Source organism: Rhinoderma darwinii, chromosome 7 (assembly GCF_050947455.1).
Source record: "Rhinoderma darwinii isolate aRhiDar2 chromosome 7, aRhiDar2.hap1, whole genome shotgun sequence".
In the NCBI taxonomy this organism is placed as follows: Eukaryota; Metazoa; Chordata; class Amphibia; order Anura; family Rhinodermatidae; genus Rhinoderma; species Rhinoderma darwinii.
In genome coordinates this window covers 123768258-123780319 of record NC_134693.1, presented here as the reverse complement: position 1 = coordinate 123780319, position 12062 = coordinate 123768258, and the positions used below count along the sequence as shown (strand labels likewise).

The window sequence follows — 12062 nt, the reverse complement described above, 5'->3', positions numbered from 1 at the left end:
GCTATAGCGACGTCACTTCTTACACAATGTACACCTATTGGGCATCGCTACGCACGGGAGAATTATAAGATTCATTTTTGGGGTAACTTTTATTCATTCAATAAACTACCTAGAATGCCGAATTCCAAAAGGTGAAATTTTGCTTCAAGCCCCAAAACATTCTTTAGTTTTAGGTGAGGTAACCTGGCCATGGATACAAAGATTTGCCTCTAACCAATATTCTAATATTTTCAGGACACTTTTTGGCAAAGAAAAGGTATCGTCCATTCGTACACAACCTCCTGCCAGGCAGAGCTCAGGTGTAGAGACAGTTGGAGGATGAGCTGCATGCAGATCCGTGTGTGAATGGAGGAGGAGGAGGAGGAGGAGGAGGGATGTTGTTGTGTCTGACATGAATGACAATAGTCACACAGCCAGAGCACACTCCCAGGGGCAGGTTTGGCTGCAGGTTGCTAAGCAACACACACACGCTGTTCTTCACTTCCTGCTCCACTGCCTGCACTGGGGATAGTCCAGTATATCCCAGCTCATTGCACCCCCCGATCCTGTATTCCTGGGAGCCCCGGGTAAGTCATCTGCAAAGTTTTCCGGCAACTACAAAACGGTGTTATATATTATACATTAACCCTTGCTGTACCTATATAACTGTTTATATCATCCATTTACTGCCTATGCTGCACTGTTGTTATCTGTACCGTGACTTCCTATAATATCTAATACAGGCGTGCAATGTGGGGTCAAGGGGACTCAAGGTGTCATCCTGGGGAGCCCACCGCAGGCAAGAGAGCCACAATGCATTGTTTGCCTGTCCCGTATAGATTTTTTTTTTTGTTAAATAGGTGGTCAGACCAGGACAAGCTCTTTAGCGCCGGGGGTCCAGCTGCTAGATCGTACACGGATCAGCTACTATGGCCAGAAGAAGCATGAAAATGTAGTATTACTAAGTACCCATTGAAATAGATGGGTGACGATGTAGTGCGATGGTCTGCAGCCTGTGAAACTCAGGCCGGGTTTACACGAGCAAAAGTCACGGACTGTCTGCATTGCCCCATAGGCTAACATAGGTCCGTGCGAGGCGCGTCAAAATCACGCGCGTTGAACGGACGTATTACACGTTCGTCTAAACAAGCCCTAATAGAGGGTGGTCACTGTTATATTTAGGCCACGCTCAGACGTGGCAGAATTGCTGTTGAATTCCGCTGCGTACAGTCCGCTATGAAATTCTGCAGCAGCCGTTTTTTACATTTGTTTCCATACATTTTTAGGAAACTTAGTTCACACGTTGCGGAAAATAACAGTGCGGAAATTAGGCTGCGGTGCAGAATTTCCCCTCCGCAGCATGCTCATTATGTTGCGGAGAAGCAGCGGAATTTCACTGCGGATTTCAGCCTTTGCAATGCAAAAACTGAAATCTGTGGCAAGTCCGCTGTGATATCTGCAACGCCTGAATCACCTGTCAAATATGCAAATGTTGGTGCAGATCCGTTGCGTAATTGCCCCAAATCTGCACCAACATTTGCAGCGGAAAAATTCTACCACGTCTGAACATGGCCTAATAGGACACAGCGACGGGGCTTTTCCTGATTGAACGACCTTTAGGGCATGACCACACGTGGCGGATTTCCTCCGCAACTGTCCGCATCAATGCCGCACAGAATCTGCGTTGCAGATTCTGCTGCGGATCTGCACAAAATGTGCAGAAAATTGATGCGGACTAGCTGCTGCGGACTGCGGTAAAAGTACTTCCCTTCTCCCTATCAGTGCAGGATAGAGAGAAGGGACAGCACTTTCCCTTGTGAAAGTCAAAGAAATTCATACTTACCGCCCGTTGTCTTGGTGACGCGTCCCTCCTTCGGCATCCAGCCCGATCTCCCTGGATGACGCGGCAGTCCATGTGACCGCTGCAGCCTGTTATTAGCCTGTGATTGGCTGCAGCCGTCACTTAGACTGAAACGTCATCCTGGGAGGCCGGACTGGAGACAGAAGCAGGGAGTTCTCGGTAAGTATGAACTTCATTTTTTTTTACAGATACATGTATATTGGGATCGGTAGTCACTGTCCCGGGTGCAGAAACAGTTACTGCCGATCGCTTAACTCTTTCAGCACCCTGGACAGTGACTATTTACAGACGTCTCCTAGCAACGCTCCCGTCATTACGGGAGCCCCATTGACTTCCTCAGTCTGGCTGTAGACCTAGAAATACATAGGTCCAGCCAGAATGAAGAAATGTCAAGTTAAAAAAGCAAGACGGATCCGCAGCACACATAACATGTGCATGACAGCTGCGGACTTCATTGCGGAACTTAGAATCTCCATTGAAGTCAATGGAGAAATTCCGCCATGAGTCCGCCACTGCTCCGCAACAGACAGAGCATGCTGCGGACACCAAATTCCGCTCCGCAGCCTATGCTCCGCAGCGGAATTTTACACCTCGTCTAAACGAACACTGCTAAATTAAAGTGTAAGTCAATGGACAAACGGCTCCGCTGTGGATTAACGCTGCGGAGTGTCCGCAGCGGAATTTAAGTGAAATTCCGCCACGTGTGAACCTAGCCTTAGGGCTTTTGCACTTGATGATATTACACCTCTGTGCATGATTCAAACATTTGGAGTCAAGGACGGGATCATATTGTGTGCAATTAGATCAGAAAAGCCTTTCCCAAAACATTCTTTAGTGATATAACAGGACGGGATTTGATCCTGTTATTGGCACTAGATATTCGGCTCCTGCACTCAGCCATCGTATGTACGGCCATAAGCCTTTAAATACACAGAACTGGAGGGGGCGTGGCCAGCTACTGATGTGAGAGGACGTGTGTGGCGATAGCTCCGGGCTGGCATCCTGCATTATATCCTCCTGACGGTACTGTAATCCGTGAAAGTTGCCAAAATTCCTTACCAGCTACGTCGGAAGGGAAGGACATCTTCCAAAAAAAAGATGAGCCCACCTAAAGCGATGAATGCGGCGGAAAAACTGAAATCCTATGCCCGCGTGGTAATCCAAGATGGCGCCTGCGAGTGTTCTGCTGGGCAGGCCGCGGCAATGGCAGGGACATCCACATCAGCTCCCTCTGAACGGGATGCGGGACTCACGTTGCAGGAGGCATCGGATAAGCTCCTGACAGCCATCCTTGAGACACGTACGACACTCACGGCGAAGATAGATGAGGTGAGAGTGGACGTGGGCCTATTGAGGCAGGACCTGCAAAATGTGCGGGAAAGAGTGACGGAGACAGAGGGCAGGATTTCGGCCTTGGAAGATCTCACTGCTAATATGCCGGCGGCTATACAGGATCTGCACCGTAAAGTGGATTTGTGGCGCCAGAAAGCCGACGATCTGGAAAATAGATCGCGCCGTAATAATCTCCGCATTGTGGGGCTGCCGGAGAGGGCAGAGGGGCAGAGATCGGGAGAGTTTGTGGAAAAATGGCTGAAGGAAATCTTTCCGGATGCACCATTCTCGCTGGCGTATGCGGTAGAAAGGGCGCACAGGGTCCCGGCACGATTACCACCTCCGGGTGCTCCCCCAAGACCTCTGCTTGCTCGGATGCTGAACTGTAAAGATCGGGATACGGTGCTGATGGAAGCGCGGAAGGCCGGAGGGATTCGATTTGGAAATGCTTCTGTGTCCATATATCCGGATTTTTCTCCTGATTTGCAGAGACAGAGGGCATCCTATGTCCCTATCAAGCGCCGACTACGAGACTTGCAGATTCCTTATTCGATGGCATATCCGGCTAGATTGCGGGTTGTGGATGGAGACAGAGCCATATTTTTTACGAATCCAAATGAGGCGGAAGAATGGATTACGAGAAAGCATAGGCAATCTCCCCGAAGATGAGTGCTGTGGCTGTGCAGGATGGAAGTTATGTCTGACATATGGAACTCATGGATACCCCATATTGCTTATAGTACAGACGTTCCAGCTGAAAGTATCCTTCTAAGATAATGATGTGATGATGTACTATATTATCTGCAAATTGTTATGGGGGGCATGAGGCCCATGTTATAAGGTTGGCAGTTCAAGCCCCATAGTAACATCCGTATATGTTCTAATTGGAAGATAAGGGGGACTGATATTATACGTCAGGTATTAAGAATGTGTCTATAAGTACCTGGGGATGCTGGCTCGGGGGGGCGCTACACTCATACAGATAGTGTATTTGCGGCAGAAACACGCTAGCCGTAGAAACTACCCCCTAGAGTATAGGCTACAAAGGTTAGCTCCTGTTGAGCAATGTTTGTTTATGGAAATGTTATGGAGGATATTGAGTCAACTCACATAGCTACAGAACAAGGCTTTGATATTGCACACATACGAGACATGGAGGGGAATGCATACGGGAATGGGATAATTGTTACTCAGGGGTTGGTTGATAGAATCAAGGACAATGGGGCTTCAATGAGTGTTAACAACATGAAATGGCAGGATTACGGTTAATGTCCTGGAATGTCCGGGGAATGGGGTCTGCTGAAAAGAGGCATATGATATTTGCTGCTGTTCGGGGACAACGTCCACATATAACGTGTCTACAGGAAACACACATGACACCGGACACTGTGGCGCAGTTGAATAAGCCCTGGGTACAATGGGCGGGTCATGCTTCGCACACTTCGCACTCCAGGGGGGTGGCCATCTTAGTACATGCAGAGCTTCGATGGAAATTGCTGCAATCCAATGTAGACCCGGAGGGGCGGTACATTTTTCTACATGCGGTTATGGATGAATGCCCATATGTGATTCTGGGGGTGTATAATCCTCCACCAGCCTCATTGGCAGTAATTCAGGAGGCAGTCCGATTTGTAGCAGCTTACCCGGGGGTTCGAGTGATCATGATGGGGGACCTCAACTTGGTTATGGACCCAGATATGGATAGACTGCAGGGGAATGGGAGTAGAGGCCCGTGTAGACCCACTCAGTTGAGCATGTTGGCAAAAGAAATGGGATGGATAGACCTATGGAGGGCGACACATGAAGGGGTTAGAGAATTTACATGTCACACCCTGCAGTACAATGCATTGTCCAGAATCGACTATATATTTGGATCACATGCGGTTTTCCTGGAGATAGAAACAGTGGATCATTTACCGAGGGGGATCTCGGATCATAGTCCGATCTTATTGACATTAAAAAGGCCGCAGGTGGGCAGAAGGGGAATGGGTAAGATACACCCGTTTTGGCTTCAGCTCATCCAACAGAATGATCGCATACCGGATCAGTTATCAATATTTATAGAAGCACATGCTCAGATGGAGAATCGGTCATTGGTGTGGGATACTCTTAAGGCCTATTTAAGGGGGTGTCTCCGATCCTCCATATCCTATGTAAAACGGGCAGCCGCCATGCAGGAGGAGAATATGGCATATCAATGTTCACAGGCGGAAGGGGTATTTGTTCAGGATCCCACGCCGGTTAACCGAAATGCTTGGCTGAATCTGGGTAGGCAATATTTACAGATCCTGAGGGATAAGACATCGCGTAGCTTATTTTTTAGCAAACAATCACATTTTGAATTGGGCAATCAGTCGGGTAAAATCCTGGCACAAATGGTACGGAACAGTTCTAGATCCCCCCCGGTGATGGGCATTGCGGGGCCTGGAGATGAGATGTACACCTCCCCGGGAGAGATTCTCGAGCAATTTACACAGTTTTATGATCAGCTGTATGCATCAAAAGTTGATTATAGAATGGAGGAGATGGAGAGATACTTGGATGGAACGAGGTTCCCCACATTGACAACGGAGGGGATGGCATCGCTTGAGGCTCCATTTACGTTAGATGAGATTATGGAAGGAATGGCTTCGTTGGCCAAGGGGAAGGCTTCAGGGCCGGATGGTATTCCTCTGGAGGTATATTTACAATATGGAGAGCTGCTGGCCCCCCAATTGCTGGCCCTGTTTGAACACAGCTATAGGAACTCCGCTCTCCCGGAGTCCATGTGTGACGCCACCATAATAGTGTTGCTAAAACCAGACAAAAAGCCGGAAGAATGTAGTTCATATAGACCGATCTCGCTGCTGACAGTAGATTACAAAATCTTGACTAAGATGTTAGCTAGTAGACTATGCAGAGTGATAAAAGAGATCATCCATTCAGACCAGTGCGGTTTTATACCTGGCAAGTCCACCTCAGAAAATATTAGGCGGGTACAGGTGGTGACGCAGATTGGATGGGAGGAGCAGCAGGACTGGGCGGTGGCATCTCTGGATGCGGCGAAAGCATTTGACTCGGTAGAATGGCCTTATCTGCTGGCAGTGTTGCGAAGATTTGGGTTTGGGGAGAGATTTATTAAATGGGTCTCCTTGTTGTATAAAGCTCCTCGAGCGCAGGTGTTGGTGAATGGGGCCCTGTCCCCTTCCTTTGGCCTCCATAGGGGCACGAGGCAGGGGTGCCCACTTTCACCACTTCTCTTCGCTTTGGCCATTGAGCCATTGGCTATTAACATCAGGAAGGATCCTGCATATATGGGAATTAGAATAGGAGACAGAGAGGACCGGATAGGATTATATGCGGACGATATGGCGTTGTTCATGGCGAACCCCAATGCAACCCTCCCCAGGGCTATTTCCCTCATTAACGATTTTGGAAGGTACTCAGGGCTACTAATTAACTGGTCTAAATCGTATCTGATGCCATTGAGACAGGATAATTGTGGATGGGGTACCCAGTTTGGCGGACTGCCGGTAAGATCAGAGTTCAAATACCTAGGGATTAATATTGCTAGAGATAGCTCTAAATCGTATGGGTTAAATGTAGCACCCTTGGTCACGTATCTAAGGGACAAACTACAGGTGTGGAAGGGCCTGCCTTTATCAGTAGCAGGGCGCGTTAATTTAATAAAAATGATAGTGATGCCAAAGTTCTTGTATGTGTTGGAGCACATGGATGTGTTGGTGCCTAAAAAGCTCTTTAAACTAATAAATTCAATGTTCGCGCCGTTTGTGTGGGGGGGGGGGAGATCTAAGCTCAAGCTGTCGATTTTACAAAGACCTAAAGACGAGGCTGGAGCTGCGTTACCGGATGTTTTTCTATATTATTTGGCGGGGCAGCTCAGATACTTGATTTCATGGGTCTCCCCCCCCCCTAGAGACTAATGCGGAGAATCATCTCGCTCGGGTACTGGGTTTGAAAAATCTGTGGCCGATACTGGAGCCGCATGATTTTAGACACCGCTCCCTGTTACCCTTACATAAGCTGGCGAGACGAGTCTGGCAACAGGCTAAAGATATACTGGGATATGTGGGGGTGGTGGCGGAGAGCCCGCTATGGGATAATCCGAGCTTTCCCCATTTGCACGGATTGGTAGGGAAGAGTTACTGGTCAGCTAGAGAGGTAGTCGCTCTATCACAATTGCTAACGGAAGAAGGGGTGGTAATGACGGTGAGTGAGATTCGGGCGGCATTTAATATACCGCCAGGGGATGAATTATACTGCATACAGCTGTACCATGCTCTATTAGCACAATTCCCAGTGAACTCCGTGACTCATTCCAGTTGTGACCTAGTGGTGAGGCTGAGCACGCCGTTTACAAGGGGCGTTGTCTCCCAAATTTATTCTTATCTAATGGAGGCTAAGATGCGAATGGAGCCCCTGGGGGTGGAGGATAAGTGGCGTGCGTTAATTCCACAACTCACAGCAGAGGAATGGAGGGAAGCGCAGGGCTCCCATCTGCTGGTTTCACCAGCTGCAAATAATAAACTAGTGCAACTGTACATCATACACCAATGTTATTTAACACCTGTAAAGCTGCATCGTATGGGAAGAATGGAGTCCTCACAATGTCATAGGTGTGGAGAGATGAGGGCAGACTTTATACACTTAATGTGGGGTTGTCATCGGATTCGTTGCTTTTGGGAGGAGGTGGTTACATTATTAATGGCAGTGATGGGGAGGACGATAACTTGCAGGCCTGAGATATGTTTACTGGGACTGTTAAATGAGGAGCAATGGTCATTATATGAGAAGATTTTCCTCAGAGAAACACTGTTTATGGCAAGAAAGGCGGTGGCCATGAGATGGATGGCGGATAGATCCCCGACAGTAGCGCAATGGCGCAAAATGGTTAATGACATGCTTCCATTTGAGAAAATAGTGTACAAACATCGGGGCAAGGCGGCCAAATTTAATTTGATCTGGGATGGTTGGTGCTCATCGAGTCTCACTCACTGCACAGTCCAAGGGCTGACAGCTGATCTGGCACAAGCGGGGGGTGGGAGAGGGTAAAAGACTAGGAAGAATGACATGTCCAGGTGCTCCAGGGTAGGAAATATAAGAAGATTGGAGCGAGGTGATAGAATATTGAAGTGTGGGAGTATTTCTATTCTCATGATGTAATGTAATAAAAGCCGGGTTGGTTGGAATTGAGAATCCTGTAGTATGTGTGAGTGGTCTGCGAACCATGGGTTATTATGATGAATACCTGCGAGTATTCCCTTTGTATAAATTGATTCTTCTGACATATGTACTATTGAATGTATAATGTTCTACTGATGTATGTGATGGTTTGACTCTGACAGTTACTTTTAATAAAACGAGTTTAAAAAAAAATACACAGAACTGCATCTCTGCCAGAACATCGATCTGAATTATGCATTCTGATCTGACTAATAGGAAGACATTAAAGAGATTGTCCGGATTAAACAAATTAATGTTGTTATTTTTCTTTATATAATTAAAAGTGATAAAGTTTTGCAATATACTTTCTGTGATTTTTGTTATTCTGTAGAATCCTTCATTGTTTAGGCTATGTTCACACTAGTGTTCGTATACGTCAGAGGAAAAGAGGATCGAAAGATTAAACGAAAAGCAACGGTTCCGTTAGAATTACCATTGATTTCAATGGCAATTCTTTTGTTTCAGTTGCATTCCGTTTGTCTCCGTTCGGTAGGTTTCCGGTTTTTTTTCACGCAGACTGCACTTTTGCTTCCGTAAAAAAAAAACTAAACCCAGCAAACGGAGACGAACGGCAAGAAACTGAAACAAAAGAATTACCATTGAAATTAATAGTAATTCTAACAGAACCGTTGCTTTCCATTGAACCTGTCGATCCTCTCTTCCTCTGACGGAAGAGAGATAAACGTATACGAACGCTAGTGTGAACATAGCCTAAACAATGAAGGATTCTACAGAATAACAACAATCAGAGATCTTAAAAACCGTGAGGAATGAATACAGAAAGAAACCTTACTTCCAGTGGATAAATTCTGTCCATGGTCGTGTGCTGGGATGGTTACAAGACACAGCTGTGATACGTATACTGTAACTGTAACGAGCCATACACCTGTGTGTCCAGCACATGACCATGGACAGAATTATATAGACTGGAAGTAAACAATGAATGTTTCTACTGAGTAACAGCAAGCAGAGATCTTGAAAACCGTGAGAAATTAATACTGAAAGTATATTGGAAAATTTTAGAACTTTTAATTATACAAAAACATAACATTAATTTGCTAAAACCGGATGATCCCTTGAATTCAGTGAATCAGAGCGATACACATGCAATATATTAGTCTGGTTTGCTGATGAAGTGAATAGTATTCCTAGTGTACGTTAGATTATGGATATGGTCAATTTTCATTACATGGCCTTCTATTCAAAATAAAAAATATTATTTATTTTTTTTGCAACGTACAGCAAATGTTGCATGGTTCATGTTTCTGTATCTCCAAAAACATTTGTGATAAAAACAAAAACAAAACTACACTGAGATAAATCAGATCACTTACCATCCATTATGTTTATGACCGTACAAATTGTATGCCAGCAGACCAAAAAACTGAGCAGAGACATAGTAATGGGGTAAGGGGGAAAAGCTGCCATTGTGGGCACTACATTGCTACTGACACTGTGGACATTACTATGATGTTGGTACTTTGGGTACTATAATTATACAGGCACTGAGGGCATTACTATGAGTTTGTCACTATGGGTACTACAATGATACTGGCACTATGAGCATTTCCACAAGGCTGCCACTATGAGTGTAACAATGACACTGGCACTGTCTACATTACTATGATGTTGGTGCTTTGGGTACTACAATGATACTGGCACTATGGGCATTACCACAAGGCTGGTAGCACTATGAGTTTTTCTATGATGCTGGCACTGTGGACATTACTATGATGTTGGTGCTTTGGGTACTACAGTGATACTGGCACTATGGGCATTACCACAAGGCTGGTAGCACTATGAGTTTTTCTATGATGCTGGCACTGTGGACATTACTATGGGTATTGTCAGTAATGTTAATACACCGATGCCCACATTGGTTAAGAAGATGTGACCAGATTATTCAAGGGTTGGGCTTATGTCATAACTTGCCTCAGAACGCTGGTCATTCCACATGTACCCATCCTTTTTTTTCATCAATTTGTGGAGGGCACATGTCATTTCTCCTCAGGCACCAGAGAAGCTACAATCCTACCTGTATATGCAGATTATATATAGACATGAATCTAAAGGGCCTTTTACACCGGCGGACAATCAGCCGGTGCAGCGAGCGCCGAACAACGAGACATCGTTGATGGGCGCTCGTTTGCTCCTGTCACACTGAGCTATGGATGGGGACGAGCGGTCGTTACTCCGATACTCCGATCACTCGTCCCCATACATTATTATCATGTCGGCAGCGCGTCTCCCTGCTTACACAGAGAGACGTGCTGCTGACAATGATAATATTTTACTTTTTTAAAACGATACAATCATCAGATGATCGAGCGTCTGCTCGTTCATCTGCTGATCGCTGCCCTGTTTACACAGGGCAATTATCGACAACGAGCATCATATGAACGTTTGTCTGCCCGATAATCGCCCAGTGTAAAACCCCCTTAACTCTATAAGATAAACAGCATGAAAATACATTTAATGAAGCTTAAATCAATACTTAAAGGTGTTTTTCCATCTTGGAATATCCACAGAATTTGCCATAAATGTCTGATAGATGCGGGTCCCAGCTCTGTGGCTTGCACCTATATCAAGAATGGGGTTCCCCCGACCCCAGTCTCGCCTGGTGCCGCGCAACTTTCTCTATTCTGTTCAGTGGGAGTTACGGAAACAGCCAAGCAATGCTGGTTTGTTTCCGGAACTGCTATTGAACAAGGTAGAGATCCTCTCTCCACCAGGGTTGGGGGCAGTGTTTCCTATAAGGTGCACTGCTGCGCGTCCGAGCACCTTCCACAGTCCGCCCGCTCACTAAAGTTTAAAGGCCAAGCACTGTAACGGGAGGCGGGCGAATGCAGTGGCGTCGCTAGACTCCCTACGCAGGCTGGTGTGATGATGTCACATCACGCCGGTCTGCGCATGCGTCCCGCCTGAGAGGCAGTGCAGCGCTCCGTCCGTCGCGGGATCGGGGCAAGGTAAGTACAATATTTTTTTGCTGTGTAGCAGTATATACAAGGGAAGGGGGATTGCTTTGTGGCAGTATATACAAGGGGAGGGGGAATGCTGTGTGGCAGTATATGCAAGGAGAGGGGGGACTGCTGTGTGGCAGTATATACAAGGGGAGGGGGGATTGCTTTGTGGCAGTATATACAAGGGGAGGGGGGATTGCTGTGTGGCAGTATATACAAGGGGAGGGGGATTGCTTTGTGACAGTATATACAAGGGGAGGGGGGATTGCGGTGTGGCAGTATATACAAGGGGGGATTGCTGTGTGGCAGTATATACAAGGGGAGGGGGGCTGTGTGACGGTATATACAAGAGGAGGGGCATTGCTTTGTGGCAGTATATACAAGGGGAGGGGGGACTGCTGTGTGACAGTATATACAAGAGGAGGGGGGATTGCTGTGTGGCAGTATGTACAAAGGGAGGGGGATTGCTGTGTGGCAGTATATACAAGAGGAGAGGGGATTGCTGTGTGGCAGTAAATACAAGGGGAGCAGCGATTGCTGTGTGGCAGTATATACAAGACCGCTGTATGGCATTATCTACAGGGGGGCTGTGTGGCGCTATTTACATGGGGCTGCATGGCGCTATCTACAGGGGGTCTGTGTGGCACTATCAACAGGGGATCTGTGTGACACTATCTATGGGGACAGTGGTGTAATGAGGGATTCTT

At 46.7% G+C, this 12062-nt stretch overlaps 1 protein-coding gene across 6 annotated transcripts in view; it reads left to right on the top strand.

Annotated features, from left to right (window-relative positions):
- Nucleotides 1-349: 349 nt before the first annotated feature.
- Nucleotides 350-12062, top strand: part of CFAP20DC (CFAP20 domain containing) — a 320373-nt gene continuing 308660 nt past the window's right edge. For 4 of the 6 annotated variants that reach the window (XR_012850042.1, XM_075833954.1, XM_075833956.1 and 1 more), the window contains exon 1: nt 350-566. The gene's annotated coding sequence lies outside the window, so the exon portion shown is untranslated. The remainder of the gene's footprint in view (nt 567-12062) is intronic. The other 2 variants (XR_012850041.1, XM_075833955.1) reach the window with 2 other exon arrangements.